Raw genomic sequence first — 21,089 nt, 5'->3', positions numbered from 1 at the left:
TGTACGTCACTGCTGCAGCAGAAGTTGGAAAAAGCAGAAAAAGTAAGTAATCTCCTAACAATTTTTTAAAGACCTTTAATTTATATTGTTTAAATATCGTTTCATTGCGGTTACAGGTTCGTATGAACTCATCTCTGTAATACTCTCAACACTTGTAATTGTTAAATTAATGCATTTCGTAAACCTACATAACGTTAGTGAACTGTAAGTAATTTTGGATAAATTTGTTTCTAAATGGATGCTAACATTACAATTTACATGTTAGACATGTTTTCTTTTTGTTTTGACTTTTGTTACGTACTGATTTGAAAGTGAAAGTAGAAACCCTGTATAGCAGTTTGGCGTTTTTGTATGTTGAGATAGCTATCAAGTCGATTCTTTCATCAACTTAACGACAAATGTTTGTTTTTATGGCCAATAGATGCATTCAACAACTTGAGTTCAGTGCCACCGTGCTGCTTTTTTTATTATTAAGTCCAAGAAGCCCAAAGCTGATAAGACTGGCGATTGATCCAAAAGCTGATTGTGACAGACGATTGCATTTACTTGCAATAAAAAATCAAAGTGTACATCTGTAATGACTCCTTTATGACAAAATATTTCTTGAAAAATTCTTTTTGTTCCTTTATAATTCTACATTGCTTGCATGGCTTCATCAAAAATAAATTCAACTCAATAATATAGAAGTTGTATTTTACATTATGAAACAATTTTAATCCAATGCACTTTTAAAATATGGTAAGTATGAATAGAATATGCTGGCTTTAAAAGCTACGAAACTATACAAAACTTCAGGGGGTATAATAATATCAGTGGCAACTTTCAAGGTACAAATACATATGCATCTGTATGTGTTGAAAGTACGTCAGATAGCTAATCCATTGAATACTAGTATTTACATCTATGTATTCATTGACTGACATTTATAAAAAAAAATCCTATTCTAGTAGAGAACCTAGTTTCAGGTTAAATGTATGATATTTAAGACTATTGAGAACCTACAAGCTTGTATACTCTTTCTTTTTTGTAGTTTAAGTTTTAGTTATGCTAAGAAAATATCTACTGTGTTAATTTTGGTTTTACAGGTTCAATATACAGTCAGCCTCTCATAAGAAAAAATCCAAAGATCCTAGGCATGTTTCAAAGTTAAGGTAACTACACACTGTTTAACAGACTTTGTTATATTCTTCCCAACAAAGTTTGGGATATCCTGGAATCACAAAGTCTGTTTTTCTGCCTATCTACTTGTCTGTAATTTTTTTTGTCCAAAAGTAATATATTTATGTCAGAATCTTCTTAATTTTTGGCAATAATACTATTTGAATATTCCAAATTCAATTGACAAAAATAAAAAAAATTGCTTTTAATGATTTTAACATCAAGCATATCTTCCAATAGTGTAAAAGTCTTGCAAATTCAATTCAATTGTCAAAATAAAAAAAAAATGCTTTTCATAATTTTATCATGAAGCATATCTTCCAACAGTGTCTTGCAAATTACATCATAGGATTTCACAAAACACACATATAACATATATGACATTAGTTTTATCTCGTAATAATTAAATTTCATTTGTATCAAGCTATTTCATTGGCTGAATCATTCAGAGGAACATATTACATTTTGTATAACATAACTTGCCTACGTCACAATGAGTTACGTCAAAAACCTATTACTCCGCTTGACGTTACTTTTAAAATAATGCTCAATTTGAAGCCTTTTTCCGGAGGAAATATTGTCTCATTGTCTACACAGAAACTAAATTATACGGAATGAAGGTAATTTCAACTTATGTTTTCCGATTACAAAACTTGGGACAGTTTACGCTTTCTTATAAACCGCTTCGCGGTTTATAAAGCGTAAACTGCCCCAAGTTATGTTATATCGGATAACATAAGTTGAAATTAGCTTCATTCCTTAATTATATATCTGTGTCGGTGAATTGGGAATACATTTGTTTGCTGATGATAAGTTACTTTAATATAACTTGTAGAATTGATTTTGTAATTTAAGAATTATTTTATTTTTATTTTTGAAATTTTTGTAGAGACCATTCTGTGCCACAAAGAAATTGTTCAGGAAGGGGAGAACTGGTGGATTTGCATTTTTGATAAAGTTCAAAGAGATTTTCAAAATGGTCAGATCAGATGGAGGACATATATTAACAAAAACAATCACGTGTTACCTCATTAATTATAAATAGACAATCCTTACGCACTGCTATATATTTTACAGAGAGAAGGACAATTGAGATAGTCGATTGTTTTGGTAGAACCGATCGCTCAATTTGACAAAGATATCGTTTTAAAGGCACACTTTAAAAGTCTTACGATGATCAGTCTCTATCGTTTTGGACAATTCCTTGCTCTGTTACAGACGTGCTACTCTCAGTGCTCCGCTCCATTCGACCCCAAATCTTTGCTCATTAGCAATTATAAAAATTCCTCACATCCAGGTTTTAACCTTTTGAGAAATGCCGACATTGCAATGTGCATGATGATTTGTTTTAAGTTTAAATTGTGTCTCTCAGTGGATTGGATACAAGAAGAAAAGATATGTCGGCTAAACTCAAAGTTTATCGTCAAGCATGACATCAGTCTAATGACTAACGGCATGACCTTTCATGCCGAACGGGAAAATTTTCCAGTGGTAAGAAAACAAATTGAATCATTTTCACTGAAATGCATTTAATTACATATTAAACGAATCGAATCACAACTATGGGTTGATTTCACTTCAGCACTTGGCGGGCAATTGCTTAAACAACGTCTGTACTGAGGATAGCATTTGTATTGGTGGTAAATGTGTACAAGTTTTAAAAGGTAAGATGCTACTTCAATTAAATTATAGGAATGCATATTGAATTTGTAAATCCTAACAATATCTATTATATAATGCTTCAAGAAGGTTATTTTCTTCCTAAATCTGCTATTATATCTCACTGGAAACAAATTGCGTCAAACTTTACGAAATGAAATCACACTGGCAAGTCTATACATTGCTAGGTGGGATTGACTTAACTACAAAACAGCATGTTACAGCAATCTTCAATTTGGTTTAATTCTCAGGTACAGTTCAAAATTACAAATCATTTCATTCTGTGGCATTTTAAAGAACTGATAAATTTGTGTGATGTTATAGTTAATATTTCCCGTATGAATTAAGCCTCTCCTTTTTACAGACTTAAATGTGCCGGTAAATAAGTTCATGTTACTGGGCTTGCAATGTTATCTTTTAAAGTCAGTTAAAACTGACAGGGATCATACAACTGAAATACAGGCTTATGTGGCTTGGGGGTCTTCAAGGAATTATTACTTCTCAATGCATAATATTGTAGTTGTACGGCTAAGATAAGTTTTTCTCTCAGTTAAATGAAGATATAAACGGTTCACTTCATGATTCTTCACAATATATTCTGGTACAGTATATGTAGAAACAAAATGTATTTGCCCCCACTTAAAGCTAAGTTGCTTGTTAAAAAATTGGAAAGTTTATTATTGTAGTTAGTATTGTAAGAAGAACTTCCTGTGTTCATGTATTTAATACATAAAGCACATAAAAACGTAGGTACGTAGTCCCTGACATAACAAAAGAAATTCTAAGAACGATAAGAATATATACTTTAATACAAATAAAGTAAGTCATAATTAAAAGATGTCTCATACTATATATTTATACTTATGGAATTGAGTTGATATAAAAAAAATTTCTACATTTTTCATTGCAGCTCAGTTTATCGTAAAGATAATCAATTTGTAGTCATTTAAGATGAAAAAAATCTAAATAATTATTGTTATCTTGTAAAAAAATCATTCTGAATCAAATTATACTATGTGATTTTTAACTGAAATTTAATAAAAAAAATTCACAATTTCATGCATTGGACAAAATGGTCAATAATTTCATATAAACAAAATGCAAAATATTCATGAAAAATATGCAATTTAAAGTTGTTTCAACATGAATAACCTTTAATGTGGTCGAACGGTTTTGATGATTGATTTTTAGATTGCATAATGCATCGTAAAAATACAAAAAAACCCTAAAATTTTAGGTTGAAATATTTATTTAGATTATATCAAATAAAGAAAAAATGGCTTACTTTACTATTCATTACAGTGCAATTAAACAATTTATTTATTAAAATAGTTTTTCACTGGTAACTTATTATTCGTTTTACTCAGTCCTATATATGTTAAAAAAAATCAATCGATGAAATGAAATAGAGTGAAATGTTTTCATTGATACAAAAAACTTGCATTCACCATTTAAACACCTTTTTTCACTCATGTTCGCATACATACAAAAGCACAATCATACAAGATTATGTTCAAGACACACCTGAAATTATTTTAATTTCCTGGTTTTACCCTGACATTACATTCATCAGGGACCCATTTCATCAAAATTCGAAAATGTAAGCCTTAACTTAGATGTACGTACTGGCCTTACGCCAGAATTTTACGTAGGTGAGGACAATTTGCGTTTCACGAAGTGGCGTAAGTCTAGACCTAATCGATTCCTTTAGTATTGGGACTAAGTCGTTAACATCGCTGAATTGCACAGGCATAAAACATAACCATACGTATTGTGAACAATGTGTGTAGAACAACACATAACTTAAGGATGGACTCATCTCGTGTTTAGCATATTAAAAAGAACTTGTGCTAATTGTAACGGGGACCGTTACAGATGTTCCCCAAACGCTCCCCAACTCCCTTTTATAGTCATATTCCCTGTAAGCGTAATTAAATAAGACAAACTCTATCCATTTGAGACTTTAACAACGTTCACCCGAAAGTGTACTATGTTCATTCAAATTTTATCATTGCACACTTGCGCATGTGAATGATGTGCGTGATGACCATATCATATTGTCTACACAATCTATATATTTTAATATGCTAAATATTAAAGTATTTAATCCAAAAGTATAAAAAAAAATGCTCATTCAAGTTTTTTTTTATTTTACCCATTTCACGTGCACGCACGTGCATACATGAGCAAGGTGACCATACCTTCTTGTAGAAGTCCATTACATCTATATATATTCTAAAACTCACCACGTTTGGTTGAAAACCAAGGGAGTTATATCTTTTAAAGCTTCATCCAATCAGATTGCAGCGCACGTACACGCACATGTATGCATGTGCATGGTGACCACACTTTCTTGTAGAAGTGTATTATATATATCTATGCTCCAAATCCCATCCTGTTTGGTTGAAAAACAAGGGAGTTATAGCCATTTCAAATTTCAGCCAATCAGATTTTTTTCTATATCATATTGTAAGATATCCTAATGCATGACTATGTTTTAAATTTCAAAGCATTTTGTCAAAAAACAAAGGAAATATAGCCATTTAAAGTTTCAGCCAATCACATTACAGCATTGCATGCGCATGCTTTCATGAAAATTCTTTTATATCATGCTGTAGATCTTCATAATGTAGGACTATGTTCAAAATTTCAAAAGATTATGACAAGAAACAAGAAAGATATTGAGACTTAGTTTCAGCCAATCAGAGCGAAGCGCACGTGCATGCGCGTGAGATCTTGCTATTTTGACCATGCTATCTTGTCTATACTTCTAATATATCCTTACATTATGAGTTTCAAAAAAATTCATAAAAAATAGAAAAGTTACGCCAATATCCATTATATTAGTCATTTCACGTGTTGCACGTGCACGCTCTTGCAAGCACGTGCGCGCAAAATGACCTTGATTCCACAAATCTACATAACATGTCTACTGACCCTTAAAAGGTTTTACCTACATCGGACGAACAGTTTACAAGATCACTCCCGGACAAAAAAGTACCCAGGAAGAAGAAGAAGAAGAAAAATAATAATAACTAGAAACGAAACTCGTTGCGAGCAACGAGAGGTCTTCCGTCCGATTCAGAAAAAAACAACGTAAAATCAAACTGAAAAAGTGATTTAAAAAATCGGACATACGGGGGATCGAATCCGGGTCGTGAAAATCCATTGCGGTACCAATTACACCTTTGGGAACCCGCTTCAAATTTAACATTCGAATATCTCGAGATTGCTTTTTTTATTCCAACATACATTACTTTTTTTTAAAAATTCAGTATGGAATTGTAAAATGACAGCCAGCTTGCCAAACTTTTGTCAAGATGATCACATCGGAATTTGTAACTTGAATTTTAACAGTAATTTTTAGGATAGATAATCTATTAATGATGAACAGATGATACAGTTTTCTTTCCTTTTTTCGATATGCATTCAACTTTTTATCCCATGCAACTCCATATACAGGCATGCCAATGTTATATATTTCTGTACTATTGTCGCCATTTGTCTACTACTAAGTCGGGTCATGATTCATTATTTCGTGCCAAACGTCACAAGTAGTTCTTAACGCTATTCCTTTGAAATGTTTGATTTATTTAATGGATGTGATAGCTTTAATGAAAATTAGAAATGTATGTTCTCATAACCAGAATTTCGAGCGTTAGAAAGTACGAGAATATGTATCACATTATACAAATATAATTTCGTATACGGCCAAGTAACAATAAAGCTGTGAATTCGGTAAGATTTTCCACGAATTTTGTATCCTGTTTACCCCCAAAGTGGAGATGAGTTACACGTTCATGAAAAAAAAAATCACTCGTCCTCCGACGGTCAAGGAATCTGATACTATTTATGTCAATAACTTGCATTTATTACAAGAATATTCATATAACCTTTAATAAACAATCTTTTAAAAATGTTTTTTCTTATTTTTGTCTCTTCTGTTCATTTAATATGTCACAAGCCTGGTAAAGTAAAATAAACAGAAGTCAAGTCATACTTCAGAAACATAGTGAATATTAAGTCAGGCAAGTTTTTTTGAAAAGTATTATAACCATGGTTTAGGATAAGTTTTCCCTGGTGCAAAATAAAAGGCTGAAGTCATCGTATTTCCACTTGTAGTCAGGTTGTATTCTACTTTGAGATGCAGACAAAAGCGATTTCAATAGAAGTTTGAGGAAACCTCATGTTAAAAGTATACTCAATGCAACGTAATTGCGATGTAGCAATCAAATGAATCCTTTACATTTCATAAATCTTTTTGGTAGAAGTTTCGTTCATCTAAACGCTCAGGTGACCTTCTAGAACCCGACTTGCTTAATGGCGGAGTTTACCGAGACCGCCGCCATCTTGGACACGCTTCAGATTTTTAAATGCGAATATCTAGTGTGTGGATTGATCAATTCTTAGATAAATTATATATTTGTCCTTTCCAGTAGGGTCTTAATTACCATTAATTATATCAAAGAAAAATATTGAAAAACAAAAAAAGTTGAAAAAGTGTACATTTTGAATTCACTTCCTGTAGCGACCGGAAGTACTTACGACGCAAAACGAAGTCAAAATTGCATATCTATAACTCATGGTCTATCATCTCTAACAAGTCTCCAGTTAACATCTTTAGCCGTTTTAGAGAACACTCAAAGACAAAATTGCATTTTAAAATCAGGAAATTGCCCATAACTTGGCACTGGTACCGAATTTTCCAAAAAACGGAATTTTATATAAAATTCATATAATGACCTATAATTCCTGAAATTTTCATTGAAATCCATCGAATACTTTACGAGAAATCGCCTGCACAAAATTTTGTCTAAAAAAAAAGAATAAAAATAATAATAACTAGAAACGATCTCGTTGCGAGCAACGAGTAGGTCTTCCGTCCGATTCCAAAAAATAACCCATAAAATCGAGCTGAAAATGGATTAAACATATTTTGGACACATTGGGAATTGAAACGGGTCACTAGCGTGAAAATCCAATACGCTTATCGATTACGCTATTGAACAACTACTCATACTTCACTTGTATGTACATATAATTCTGCAACAGTTAATCTGTCTTGGAATTATGAAAGAAGGGTCACTATTCATAATTTCGCGCCAAACACAACGAGTAAATCTTACCGAATTTCTCTAAGAATGTTCATTTAAATAGGTGAGATAGCTTCAATCAAATAACAAAAGAGCGTTCTTATCGCCTAAATTTTGAGGTGTGGAAAGTATAACACACACATGTAACATATCGTATACAAGCAAATAACACTAAAGCAGCGAAACAGCTATTAATTGGTAATTTTTCAGTTTTCTATCACGAAAATTGACTATGCCGATTACTTACACTTTCATGAAAAAGGTGGTATGTTTCACCGAAAAAAATGCCTCGATCGCCCTACGAGGGTCAAGAAATAAGATTCTATTATCTTCAATAACTTGCATTGAGAAAATAAAATGTTTATATAGGTCAATTAAACGGTCTTTGAAAAATTGTTATCTTTAAAAATAAAATATTTTCTTATTGTAACAGTTGTCCTTTCTATTGATTTAATATGACACAAGTGTGCATGGGAAAACAGTGGTCACGATTTTTACTTACTACATTCTTGAAAAACTATTAATTTTAACTATGATTTAAGCTATGTGTTATGCAAAACAAAAGATATAGATATTGTACTTCGTTTGCACATTAATTCTTTTCTATTTCTACTTTGAGAAACAACCAAAACCAATTAAAGAAGACTTGTAAGTAGACCTTGGATAATAAATGTAGTTTGACACCGAATTGCAACGAACCTACGACGTGACAATCCAAGTATCCCTACACATTTCATTGTTCCTTATGTTACTTTCGTTCAAGCAAACGCTCAGCTGTCTCTGTAAACCCCTATTGCGAAATGTCGGAATTTACAGAGACCGCCGCCATTAAGATCACGCTTCAGACTTTTGAATGTTAATATCTCGAGTTAGAATTCATCAATTTACAAACAAATTATATATTCAGCCTAATGAGAAATGTTTCCATCAACCGTACTAATATGATTTGAAAATATTGAAAAACAAAAAAGTTTAAAAATTTGACTTTTTTTTCTTTGCATGTCGTTACGACAGGAAGTAGAGACGACGTACAAAAGATCACGTCTTCGATAGTTCTTATCACGATCTATAATCCCTGAAAGTTCCACAGTGATATCTTTAACCGTTCTTTAGATTATCCACGAACAAAATGTCAATTTAAAATCAGAAAATTGTCCGTAACTTGGCACCAGAAAGAAAATTTCCAAAAAATCTCCAGGATATAGTAACTGCAGATAGCAACACATTGTTCCTGCAAATTTCATAAAAATCCATGCAGTAGTCTTCGAGAAATCACGTGCACAAAATTTGATGGTCAGAAATATTATAATTATAATTAGCTCAGGCGAGTTTCAACGCCTTTTGCACTGGAAAGATATAGACTCAAAAAAGCAATTTAGCAATCCTTCCTCTACCTTCACTGAAAATTTCAAGTCAATAACTTCATTCGTTTTTTAGTGATTGCCCGGACAAGCTGACCCTCTTAAAATCAGTAAATCGTCCATATCTCACGACCGGAAGTGACGACGTACTTATAAAAAATTTCCAATAAGGTTCAGACCAATATCTATAAGATCTGAAAGTTTCGTGAAAATGGACCAAGCCGTTTCCGAGAACTCGCTTGCACAAAAATCGGTAAGAAAAAAATAATAATAATAATAATAGGGAAAAAGAAACCGAACGAAAACAATAAGGTCTTCCGTTGGAAACGGAAGACCTTAACTAGATACGATCTTGTTGCGAGCAACGAGTGGGTCTTCCGTCCAATTCTTGATGAGACGAGATAAGATTTTGATTGAGATTTTCATTCTAAAATAATGATTTTCCACAATCTGTAAAAAGACAATGAACATTAAAGACTTAAAAAATCGGCTTTTGGTCCCTAACGGCCCCTAATTTTAGGAATTGGCCCTTTTAATTCTTATCATCTTAAAGCTCTATGGATTTTGATGCTTTTTGTTCAACAACTGTTCAGAAATTCTTTTCGTGTTTGAGCTATTAGCAAAAGAAATATTTAGGGGCCAACCCTTCAACTCCTTAATTGGGACGTTTAGCAAAAAATGAAAGGTTGCATATTGTTCAAAACATAATTTTGAACATCTTTTGTTCAATATTCTTATCAAATATTTCTCCCTTTCGAGATATAAAGCGTCAAAGATTTAGCATTCTGGCCCCTTGTGGCCCCTAATTATGTATACAACATAAAAATCATAATATATAGTTGTAGATGGTTGAGATAAACATCTTTGCTTCAATAATGTATTATAAAATATTAACTGATAAAGAGTTACAATTGAAGACTTTTGGCCCCTCTTGGCCCCTAATTTGAGTGCCCAGCCCCTTCGTCTTGATTCCATCTTAAAGCTCTTAGGATTTTGCACACTTTTTGTTCAACAATTATTCAGAGATTCTTTTTCGTTTTCGAGTTATTTGCAAAAGAAATATTTAGAGGCCAACCCTTCAACTCCCTAACGGGGACCTTTAGCGGAAAATGAAATGTTGCATATTGTTTAGAACATTATTTTGAACATCTTTTGTTCAATATTACATATCAAAATAGTTATCTCTTTCGAGATATAAAGCGTCGAAGATTTAGCATTCTGGCCCCATGTGACCCCTAATTATGTACCATACGACATTAAACTCATAATATACAGTTGTAGATTGTTGAGATTAACACTTTTGCTTCAGTAATGTATAACAAAATATTGACTGTTAAATAGTTATCGAAAAAAAACTTTTAGCCCCTTTTGGCCCCTAATTTGAATGCCCAGCCCCTTTTTCTGGATTTCATCTTGAAGCTCTGGGGATTTTGCACACTTTTTGTTCAATTACAATTCAGAGATTCTTTTTCGTTTTCGAGTTATTTGCAATGGAAATATTTAGGGGCCAACCCTTCAACTCCCTAATGGGGACATTAAGCGAAAAATGAAAGGTCGCATATTGTTTAGAACATGATTTTAAACATCTTTTGTTCTATATAAGTTATAAAAATATTTCTCCCTTTCGAGATATAAAGCTTCAAAGATTTAGCATTCTGGCCCCTTGTAGCCCCTAATTATGTAATATACGATATAAAAATCATAATATATAGTTGAAAATTGTTGAGATAAACACTTTTGCTTCACTAATGTATAACAAATTATTGACTGCTTAAAAGTTATTGGTTAAAGACTTTTGGTCCCTTTCAGCCCTTAATGTGATAAGTCAGCACTTTTTTTCTTGATATCATATGAAAGATCTTGTAGTTCTGCACAAATATTGCTCAGTATGTTTTAACAAGATAATTATACTTTAAAAGATACAATGCAAAATGTCCCAAAAAAATCACTCATGATTCGTGTCCTAATTTTTGACCCCTACCGAGCTTCCATACTAGGCACTTCCAGAAAATATCCTGACCCAGGTGCAATATGGCAACATGTCCTCTATCATCCCTGAAAATTTCAACTTTCTAGCTTGAACCGTTTTTGAGTTCCATTACAGACAAGGAGGTCCTCTTAATTTCGTTCAAAGGGCGATAACTTCCGACCGGAAGTGAATATTCCTAAAATAATTTTCCGGAATTAACTTCAGATGTCAATACATCTTCCCTGAAAATTTGAAGCAAATTGGATGAGACATCTCTGAGAAATCTTCTGCACAAATTTTGTAAAGAAAAAAAAGGAAGAATAATAAGAAAAGTGAAAAAGAAACAATAGAATAATAGAAGGGTCTTCCGCTGAAGACGGAAGACCCTAATAAGAAACAGTAGAATCACTATAAGGTCTTCCGTGAAGACGGAAGACCTTAACTAGAGCAAAGCTCGTTGCAAAGCAACGAGTAGGTCTTCCGTCCTGTTTGACCGGAAGTAGCTTTCATTTTTAACAAAAATGAGAAATAACGCCCGAAAATGCTTTGAATAAGCCATTTTTGCTACTTCCGGTTAGACCGGAAGTAATTACGACGGCCGGAAAATTAATATTCAAGCTCCAAAAGACATAGGTTACCCAAAAACTTGTCAAGAACGGCAAAAAAACTTTGCTTCTTTGATGTATTACTAATTCTCAATACTTTTTGAGATATATAGGAAAAACTTTCAGCCCCCCTAGGCCCTTGATATTAGGGGCCAGCCCTTTTTTGGAGATATCAATTGAAACATCTTCAAATTCTACACTTCTTTTGTTCTATATGTTTTAACAAAATATTTTCAGGTAAAAAGATATCGTAGAAAAGGTGGTAAAAATTTTAAAATTCGCGATACGACTTTTTTCGGGCCATAGCGAGCGCCGAAGTGCGGCACTTGGTAAAAATTAAACTTCTTAGTACAAATAAACCTTCCTTGCTCTATCATCACTGAAAATCTCATGTTCCTGTGCTAAGTGCTTTTCCAAGAAGTGCTGCGGACAAAATTACCCTCTGAAATCACTAAATCTCGAAAATCTCTAAACCAGAAGTGACGTCATCAAAATAAAAAATTATATTTCTAGCATTTTTTATTCTCTACCTGGCCTGAAAGTTTCATGAAAATCATTCGAGCCGTTTTCGAGAAATCGCGTGCACAAAATCGTTAGGAAAAAACAAACAATAATAAAAATAGTGGAAAAGAAACCTAAGAATAACAGAAAGGTCTTCCGCTGAAGACGGAAGACTTTAATAAGAAACAGAGTAAAAACAATATGCTCCCCAACTTCGTTTGGGGAACATAATAATGATTTTTTTCACAGATCATATTCAAGAAGACAATATCTTTAAGTGATGTCATCAATGACATTATATTTGACTGTTTTATTAAATGTCAGTGACATAGATAGATAGATAGATAGATAGATAGATAGATATTTATTTGGTATACTACACATACGTTGCAATATTCACAATATAATTTAAGATATATATATATAAAAGATGGCATTAAACAATATAATTGATATAAAATATCGGAATCAATCATTTTTAAAAGACATGAATTTATAAATATGATTCACATAAGATTATATTTGTATACCAAGGATAACCCATGAAAGCCAATGGCTTATTTCCAATGGGGTCCTTATACTCAAACATGTATATTAATTGGATGTTAATTAATATAAGGAGATAAATATAAATTGACATGTCAAGATCATTATCTTTTCCTTTTCATTAAGAATCAAAAACTCTTGCTCCATTAAAAAAATATAATAATGTTATGTTTATTTTCTTCTCTTCAAAAATTAAGGCTAAGATAATAGTGCGTTTATTTGTGTTAAAGAATGCAATCTCTTATTTACCTATTACATATTTTGACATTTTACTTTTGAATAATATTTTTTCTCTCACATCAATAAAGATAAGCTAGTTCAGAGGACAATGAAAATTTATTTACATGTAGTTGGTTATACAGTGAAAAAAACATTTAAGTAATTAAATACTCTGTTAATGAAGGAATTTGGTGGCGATCATTACTGAATACAATAATTTTCCTGTACAAATGTTGTTTTTCATTATCCTGGTTTAAATTTATATCGGTATTAATCATTCACAAACTAGTACAATAAATGAAGTGCTTAACAATGAAAACAATTAATTCATCACTTTGTTACAAGAGTCTTAAAAACAAATTACCTTCGATTTTAGCTTTAAAATATTTGACACAGAATATATGTACTTTAAAAAACCTAATATTATTACAAAAATTAGTTATTTTTATTCTGTAACCTTTGACATGGGCAACCACTGTATTCTGTTAAATCCAATCACTTGAATTCCATACGAATTTTAACACTGGTTGATGTATATCTATGTGTGTAACAAAGAAAATCATTATGACTTTACAAAATACTTGTTTTCTTTATAGCTTTTGATAATGAATTTCTGGCTTTGCATTCTCCAAATAATGTTAATTTTATTTTCAACAAAAACTAACCTTAATCATAGATCTCCAATTAATTCTTATTTAAAATTTTATTTTACCAGGACTTATGATTATATTTTTTACTCTCCATTGAATTATACGTTTGAAAGATGTTGAACAAATAGGAATTTTAATGAAATTAATAATACATTTTTTTTTTTACTTTTTTAATGAATAGAAAAAATATATAAAGATTGTTCAGACATTGTGAAAAGAGACCCAGACAAGATTGAACAAGATGGAGTGTATGTTATTTACGCTGACACATGGAGAGAGGTCTTCTGTGACATGACGACAGATGGAGGAGGGTGGACGGTGAGTAGTGTGTTTTATTGTCAATGTTATTCATCGACAACACCTGGAGATATGTCTACTGTGATATGAAGACAGATGGAGGGGGTGGACGCTGAGTAGTGTCTTTTATTGTCAGTTATACACTGGCAACACCTGGAGAGAGGTCTTCTGTGACATGTAGAAAGATGGAGGAAGATGGACGGTGAGTAGTGTGTTTTATTATCAATGTTGTACATCGACAACACCTGAAGATAGGTTTACTGTGACCTGACGACAGATGGAGGAGGATGGACGGTGTGTAGCGTTTTGAATGAAATGTTCTTTTATTGGTGATGACTAGAATATGAAAATGAACATAAAAACAATAAATAAATACTGAATCTTCAAGATCCTGATCATTGAGCTTGTTAAAATAAACGTCTGCATATTTTCATTTTCTGCCAAATGAACTCAATCCACTTCAGTTAGCTGAACAAAACAACAATGTGACAAATTGCTAATTTATAATTAGTTTGTCCAAAACAAATCAAAGATACTTATTCTTATCACCCAGTGACTCTAGATAACCAAAGAATAGCGAAAACCAGATATTCCTCCACACCGCAGCAAATTAATAGGATAGAAAAATGTAATGATCAATTTATTTCTTTTTTATTTTTATGACAAGTACCAATTAAGTAAATAAATGAATGCTGTTTACAGACTTTTCAGAAAAGACAAGACGGCGACTTGGATTTTTACCGAACATGGAACGAATATAAAGAGGGGTTTGGGAATGCCTCTAAAAACTACTGGTTAGGTACGTATGGGACATCTAAACCTCTACTGTTAATGCAGTCTAACATGTAACAAAAAATATAATATTTGTCGTCCACACTTCTTTTCTTTAAACATGTTAACTCAATGATAAATTGTATTTGCTGACAAGGCCATTGATCAAAGAACTTAGGAAACAATGACTTTAGAACAAGACTGCTAAATTCTTGTTTCATCAACTTGTTTGTTAATAACTAGTATTTACCTTGTTTTAGAAATTATCCATGCGTAGAGCATTCTCTTGCGTATCGAATCAACTGAGATATATACACTCCGTATGTAGATGATGAAGGTATATTGCTGATTAAGTAAGGAAAGTTGAGGATGGAAAAGTTAAAGTCATCACGTTTATCATAGAGCATGGTTGTTTGATTTCCATTAACGTCTTTTTCAAGTAAAATATCCCAAGTATGAATCTGATGTGTCAGACTCTGTGGTATCTTTTATCTCAAGATCACCAGGATATATCGTATTGACATGGGAATGGAAATAACCATTGTTAATTGACAATACGTCGTCAATATATATAAATAAATGTCGAGTTGAAGGCCACAGCAAGTATTTTCCTCTTTTCACGCATACGATTTTGCACGAATTCTGCTTCCTATGAATATAAAAATAGGTCTGCTAATAACAGGAAAAATAATAGGAAAAATATTCTTTAGAGTGAAATTGTTTTTTTTCCGTTGGTTAATATACATGGTCATACAGCTTATACGTTATTTTATGATTATCTCCAAGGTGTTTTATAAAACTACTCTATGCATTTCAAGTAAAATTGAACAGTAAACAATCTCACATTACCAGAAATTTTACAACGCGCTTAGTTGAATGATAGGGAAAAATAGTCTGTTTAGTAATAGAATATTAATTTTGTCTACATGTCAAAAAAGCACAAAAATTCGGTACCATAACGTTATGTGCCTGTTTTCCCCGTTTTTAAGGAAATGACGCAATTTATGAGTTGACAAAGAACAAGGACCAGGAACTTCGGGTTGAGCTACAAAGATTTAATGGCGAAAAAGCATACGCTCAGTACTCCACATTTTATCTTCGAGACGAAGACAATAAATACAAACTCACTGTGTCGGGGTACAGTGCTGCTATCCCACAAGTTGACATGGGATAGGATCGGATAGGATTCAGGATTGAGAAACATATAGAAGTTAATCCAATCCTATCCTATCCTATCCTATCCTGTATCCTACAGCCAATCAGATTCGAGCAAAGGTTTATTCATATTTCAGAATAAATTACAAAAACGAAATACGATATAAAATGTTTACAAAAGAAATATTTATAAATTTTTCAATAGAAAATAAAACATTCTTTTCTCTAAACACATATTTACATTATAAACTTCGAGTAACACGACGTACGATCTAACCGTGAACGATCACCGGAAGGTGGCAGAGGATAGTTTCGAATAAAGTACCGGTCAAAAAATAGAAGAAATAGAGAAACCTGAGGTTTGAATGCATATTATAGGTAATTTTATAGCTAGAATATTTTATGGGTGCATTTGGAGGGAATTGGTGGCCTTGTATGTTTTATTGAAATATGACACTTTAGTGTCACTACTACTGTACATGGGATATGGACTAGAAATACGAAACTAAGCTCAAAACTCGCTCTACCGGTATTTCACCAGAAAAGCGGGGTGGGTTCACAGGATGAATTGTAGCTTGAAAACAAGGTGGTTGAGCCATTATCTCTTGCTGTTCATTGGTATGTACAAATGTTATTCTGCAATTTGTGTGGTAGCTTAGGTCAGGCGCACGGGCCTGGAAGCAGATGCGGCTGCGGCGAAATAGTGAAAATAGGCTTGATTCACATGAAATTTTGAGATTGTCCCTGTGCCATCTTTAGAGCTCATTGTGTAAGTTGTACATGTTTTATTCCTAAAAGCTTCAAATTTCTCAAGGGACTACATCATACTATTATTACATGTAGAGGGAATTTAAAATTTTTCAATGCACATTTTTAAAGCAGCTCAATATTAGGTAAACCGTCAGTCAAACGTTTTGATTGCAAAAAAAACTATCCTCTGCCACCTTCAAGAATGCATCAATTTTTAGAAATGTGAATTTTAGTCTGATTTTTATACAAAAGGGTTTATTTATGTAAGTCAATTTAAAAAAATACTTTGTTTCTGTTATTTAAAATCTGTACAGTTAGGTATATTCACTAAAAAGCAAGGGGGGTTACTCTTTTCCAGCATACATTTTTAAAGACTTTGAACCATCAGCATAATAAATCATATAAGATTCAGGCATTTTTTGCCAGAGAATAAATTAATTGTTTGTATTTGATACTTTGGGTATTGTCGCATAATTAAAATCATGTCTTGCTTTAATTAATTAAATCTAATCAAAATTTAAGTGTATTAATTAGTGCGATATCACTGAAATTACATATATTTGCCATTTTTTCAACCTAATTTACTAAATATAATTATTTTGAAAATAAAAATCAGTCAGCATACCTAAATGTCACTAAACCTAACCATATATAGCACAAAAAAAACTTTTTTTGCTTTATTTTTCCAAATTTAACCTATTCTGTTATTGATATTTTCATGAAATATGCCCCCCCCCCCTTTTCAATTTTTAAATTTATCTATATTTAAATGTGACAGAATCTAAATTTTTCAATGGTTTGCTATTAAATGCCTATTTTTCTTTGAATAATAACAAAACAAAGAGTTTATATTGCATATTTAATGAAGTAATATCAATAAAATGTGCATTCTCATGTAATTATTGATTTCTGCTAGGCCCATATAATCTGCCCACAATTGCCCAGGATGGACAGAATAATCACTTTTAGTATTCAGGAGAATGAAATGTATGTATTTGATTACTCATAACTGTTAAAAGTAAATATCAGACACTTAGAAAGATTTCAGCTAGGAAAAACAAATTTTTACAGTGCATTTTCATTACACTGAAGAAATGGCTGCAGGGGTAGGGTGTTGAACAGCCATTTCCTGGACACTTTTTCTTTAGCACATGATGCAAGAGGGTTTTTTGCATATCATGATAAATATTTTGAAAGTTGAAAGGGGTTTTAACTTTGCAAAGAAGTTATAGGTATATAAAACCAAGTGAACAAGAGATAAAATGGAATTTCATAGAACATGAAAAGTAGGGGAGTATGTGATACATGTGAGTACATTTCACCAAGATGTGCCCTTTATATTTGACTTTTTACATATAAATGTATTTTGAAATAGATTAAAATTACCATTTAACACTTTTTTGCTGGTATATTTGTCATCTGGAGTTGTAAGAATTGCATTTGTTTTATGTGTAAGAAACAATATGGGGTTAAGGTGGTTGACCGAGAATTGGTGAGGTCTCTTATTTGGCCATAACTTTTTTATTTTTCAATGAATCAAGACATATTTGGTATATTTTTACTCAGAATTGCATGTTCTTTTTGAATTGAGCAAGGTTTATTACTTGCAAGACAAACTTTGAAAGTTAAAGGTGGCAGAGGATAGTTTCGAATAAAGTACCGGTCAAAAAATAGAAGAAATAGAGAAACCTGAGGTTTGAATGCATATTATAGGTAATTTTATAGCTAGAATATTTTATGGGTGCATTTGGAGGGAATTGGTGGCCTTGTATGTTTTATTGAAATATGACACTTTAGTGTCACTACTACTGTACATGGGATATGGACTAGAAATACGAAACTAAGCTCAAAACTCGCTCTACCGGTATTTCACCAGAAAAGCGGGGTGGGTTCACAGGATGAATAGTAGCTTGAAAACAAGGTGGTTGAGCCATTATCTCTTGCTGTTCATTGGTATGTACAAATGTTATTCTGCAATTTGTGTGGTAGCTTAGGTCAGGCGCACGGGCCTGGAAGCAGATGCGGCTGCGGCGAAATAGTGAAAATAGGCTTGATTCACATGAAATTTTGAGATTGTCCCTGTGCCATCTTTAGAGCTCATTGTGTAAGTTGTACATGTTTTATTCCTAAAAGCTTCAAATTTCTCAAGGGACTACATCATACTATTATTACATGTAGAGGGAATTTAAAATTTTTCAATGCACATTTTTAAAGCAGCTCAATATTAGGTAAACCGTCAGTCAAACGTTTTGATTGCAAAAAAAACTATCCTCTGCCACCGAAGAATTGGGAATGTAAACAACGAGGAGCCAAGGCATCGAAAGACCGTATTTCTTCAGCTTGCTTGGATGATTTAACCGATTCTTACTTGTGTAAAAGTGTGATGACATGTTTTTCTGTTAAATATGCTCTGTTTGTTTGGATAATTCCACAGAAACCGTCAACAACGGACTTGAATAGATGATTTGCGATATCATGTAAGTATACTTCACACTGTACTCTGTACATGTGTGCATTTTTATACATATTTATCCCTTTAAACAATGTTCTTATGTCTTAAACTATAAACATTTTAGTAGTGTAGACAGAAGCGGGTGGGGGGGGGGGGGGAGGTAATATTTTCAAATACTGTGTCATATGATTCAATCAGCTATCAATAAGCTCTAAGACTAAAACAATCATATGTATTATGCCTAAATCAGGTTGTTACTCTCATCATTTTCCTATAAAGGTCAGAAAATAGTTTGTTTTTTTTCATTTCTGTGTAATTAATAATAAATGAATGTAGAATCACCATGACCATTTCTAATGCTTCTGCTTAAATGTTTAATGAGCTCACTCAGCAGTGCACTTACATATTGTACATGTATGTATGATGTATTGTGAGTTATGAAACATAAGTTAATCTTTTCATTTTTATCATTACAGTAAATGGATTGTCTGCACTCATGCGTCATCGCAGTACGAGGATTTCAACCTAAAAAGTATGTATGATTTTATTTTCATCATGTATTTTCACATGGTCATTAAAATACATAAACATCATTATCTGAGTTGACGTGACATGTCTGCAGTTACTCGGAACAAGTGATTTTCTTCTTTCAAAAATATTGAGAGTAAAACTGAAAGAAATGTTGAATTTTTCTGGTCATCATGTTGGAGTATCATAGATTTTCATATTCAAATTTCAAGACCCAAAAAAAAAAACCAAGAAAAAACATTAAATAGATAAATACAAGCAGAAAATAAAGAAAAGTCACTAAAACAAATGTATTCATACTTGTAAGCAAGTTGACAAGATAAAATGAATTATAATGTAGAAGTAAATTAAATGTTAAATAAGATTTTTTTTTATTTATTTTCTTATGACTGAGGTTGCAGTATAAGATTTTATTTTTCATGATTTCTAAATGCATTACTTTTGAGAGAGAAAAAGGTGAAATTAAAACCAATTGTACATGAAATGTGAAAGATAGTCACAATCAAAAACATTTTAAACATTTTAAATGTGTATGAAATGTGTATGACAAAATTTACAATCAACATGCCTATAATTTCATTTTATGTTTTTTTTTCAGGAAACCCTGCACATTTGCAGCTGTACAGAATGCAGTTCATGCCATATGCTGTAAGAGTAAATGATGAAAGATGTTCAAACCAGTGTCACGGAGTCCTAAGTCTGAAATCATGGTGTTTTTATTAAGGAGATCAGTGTGTTTTCTGTGCATTGTTGACATTTGAAGAACTGTTCGGTTTATGACCATCTCTGACAATAACTCTGACATTTGAATTTCAAATTGAGCGTCGTCGGATAAGAAAACCAAATTATATGCATGTAAAACATTATACAAGTGTAATAAAAACATTGATAAACCTAAATTTAAACAAAGTTCATGTACATGTATCTGTGATCTTTGCATTGAAATTCATAAATGCTGTACATGGATACTATTAATGACTTTGTCTCATGGTAATGGAATATTCAATTGTTAAACATTGTTTAGGAATCACCTTGAATAAAAATATTGTGAACTTGATAAAGTATTTTTCCTCATTTAAACACTGAAAATTTTATGATCAAATGTCAAGGTCAAATACAAAGCTTACTCAAGAATGTGTTATAAAGGCTGTAAGTACTGTGAATTCTTATGCATCTTTTATAAGATCTTTAAGGAACATGCATGGAGCATTTTAATATTTCTCAATCTGACACTGATTAACATTCAAGATCAAATGCCAAGGTCAAATATAAACTTGTTTTACTCAAGAATGAGTTATACATGTTAATAATGTGAATTCTGAATTTCTCATGAATGTTTTATAAGATCTTAGAAACATGTGTGACCTCACTACAA

The 21,089-nt window shown here is 32.2% G+C and overlaps 2 long non-coding RNA genes across 2 annotated transcripts; both read left to right on the top strand.

Moving 5' to 3' along the window:
- The first annotated feature begins 2,506 nt into the window (after positions 1-2,506).
- LOC134241226 (uncharacterized) lies at positions 2,507-13,987 on the top strand. The gene is made up of 3 exons (XR_009986618.1): positions 2,507-2,649; positions 2,741-2,822; positions 13,943-13,987. It is a non-coding gene; the product is annotated as an uncharacterized LOC134241226 (long non-coding RNA).
- Positions 13,988-19,026: 5,039 nt separating this feature from the next.
- Positions 19,027-20,496, top strand: LOC134241225 (uncharacterized). The gene is made up of 3 exons (XR_009986617.1): positions 19,027-19,211; positions 19,663-19,718; positions 20,313-20,496. It is a non-coding gene; the product is annotated as an uncharacterized LOC134241225 (long non-coding RNA).
- Positions 20,497-21,089: the final 593 nt, after the last annotated feature.

Source organism: Saccostrea cucullata, unplaced genomic scaffold (assembly GCF_032062105.1).
Source record: "Saccostrea cucullata isolate Sc308-1 unplaced genomic scaffold, CSIRO_AGI_Scuc_v1 ctg6315, whole genome shotgun sequence".
Classification (NCBI taxonomy): domain Eukaryota; kingdom Metazoa; phylum Mollusca; class Bivalvia; order Ostreida; family Ostreidae; genus Saccostrea; species Saccostrea cuccullata.
This window is presented reverse-complemented; position numbering and strand designations above follow the sequence as displayed.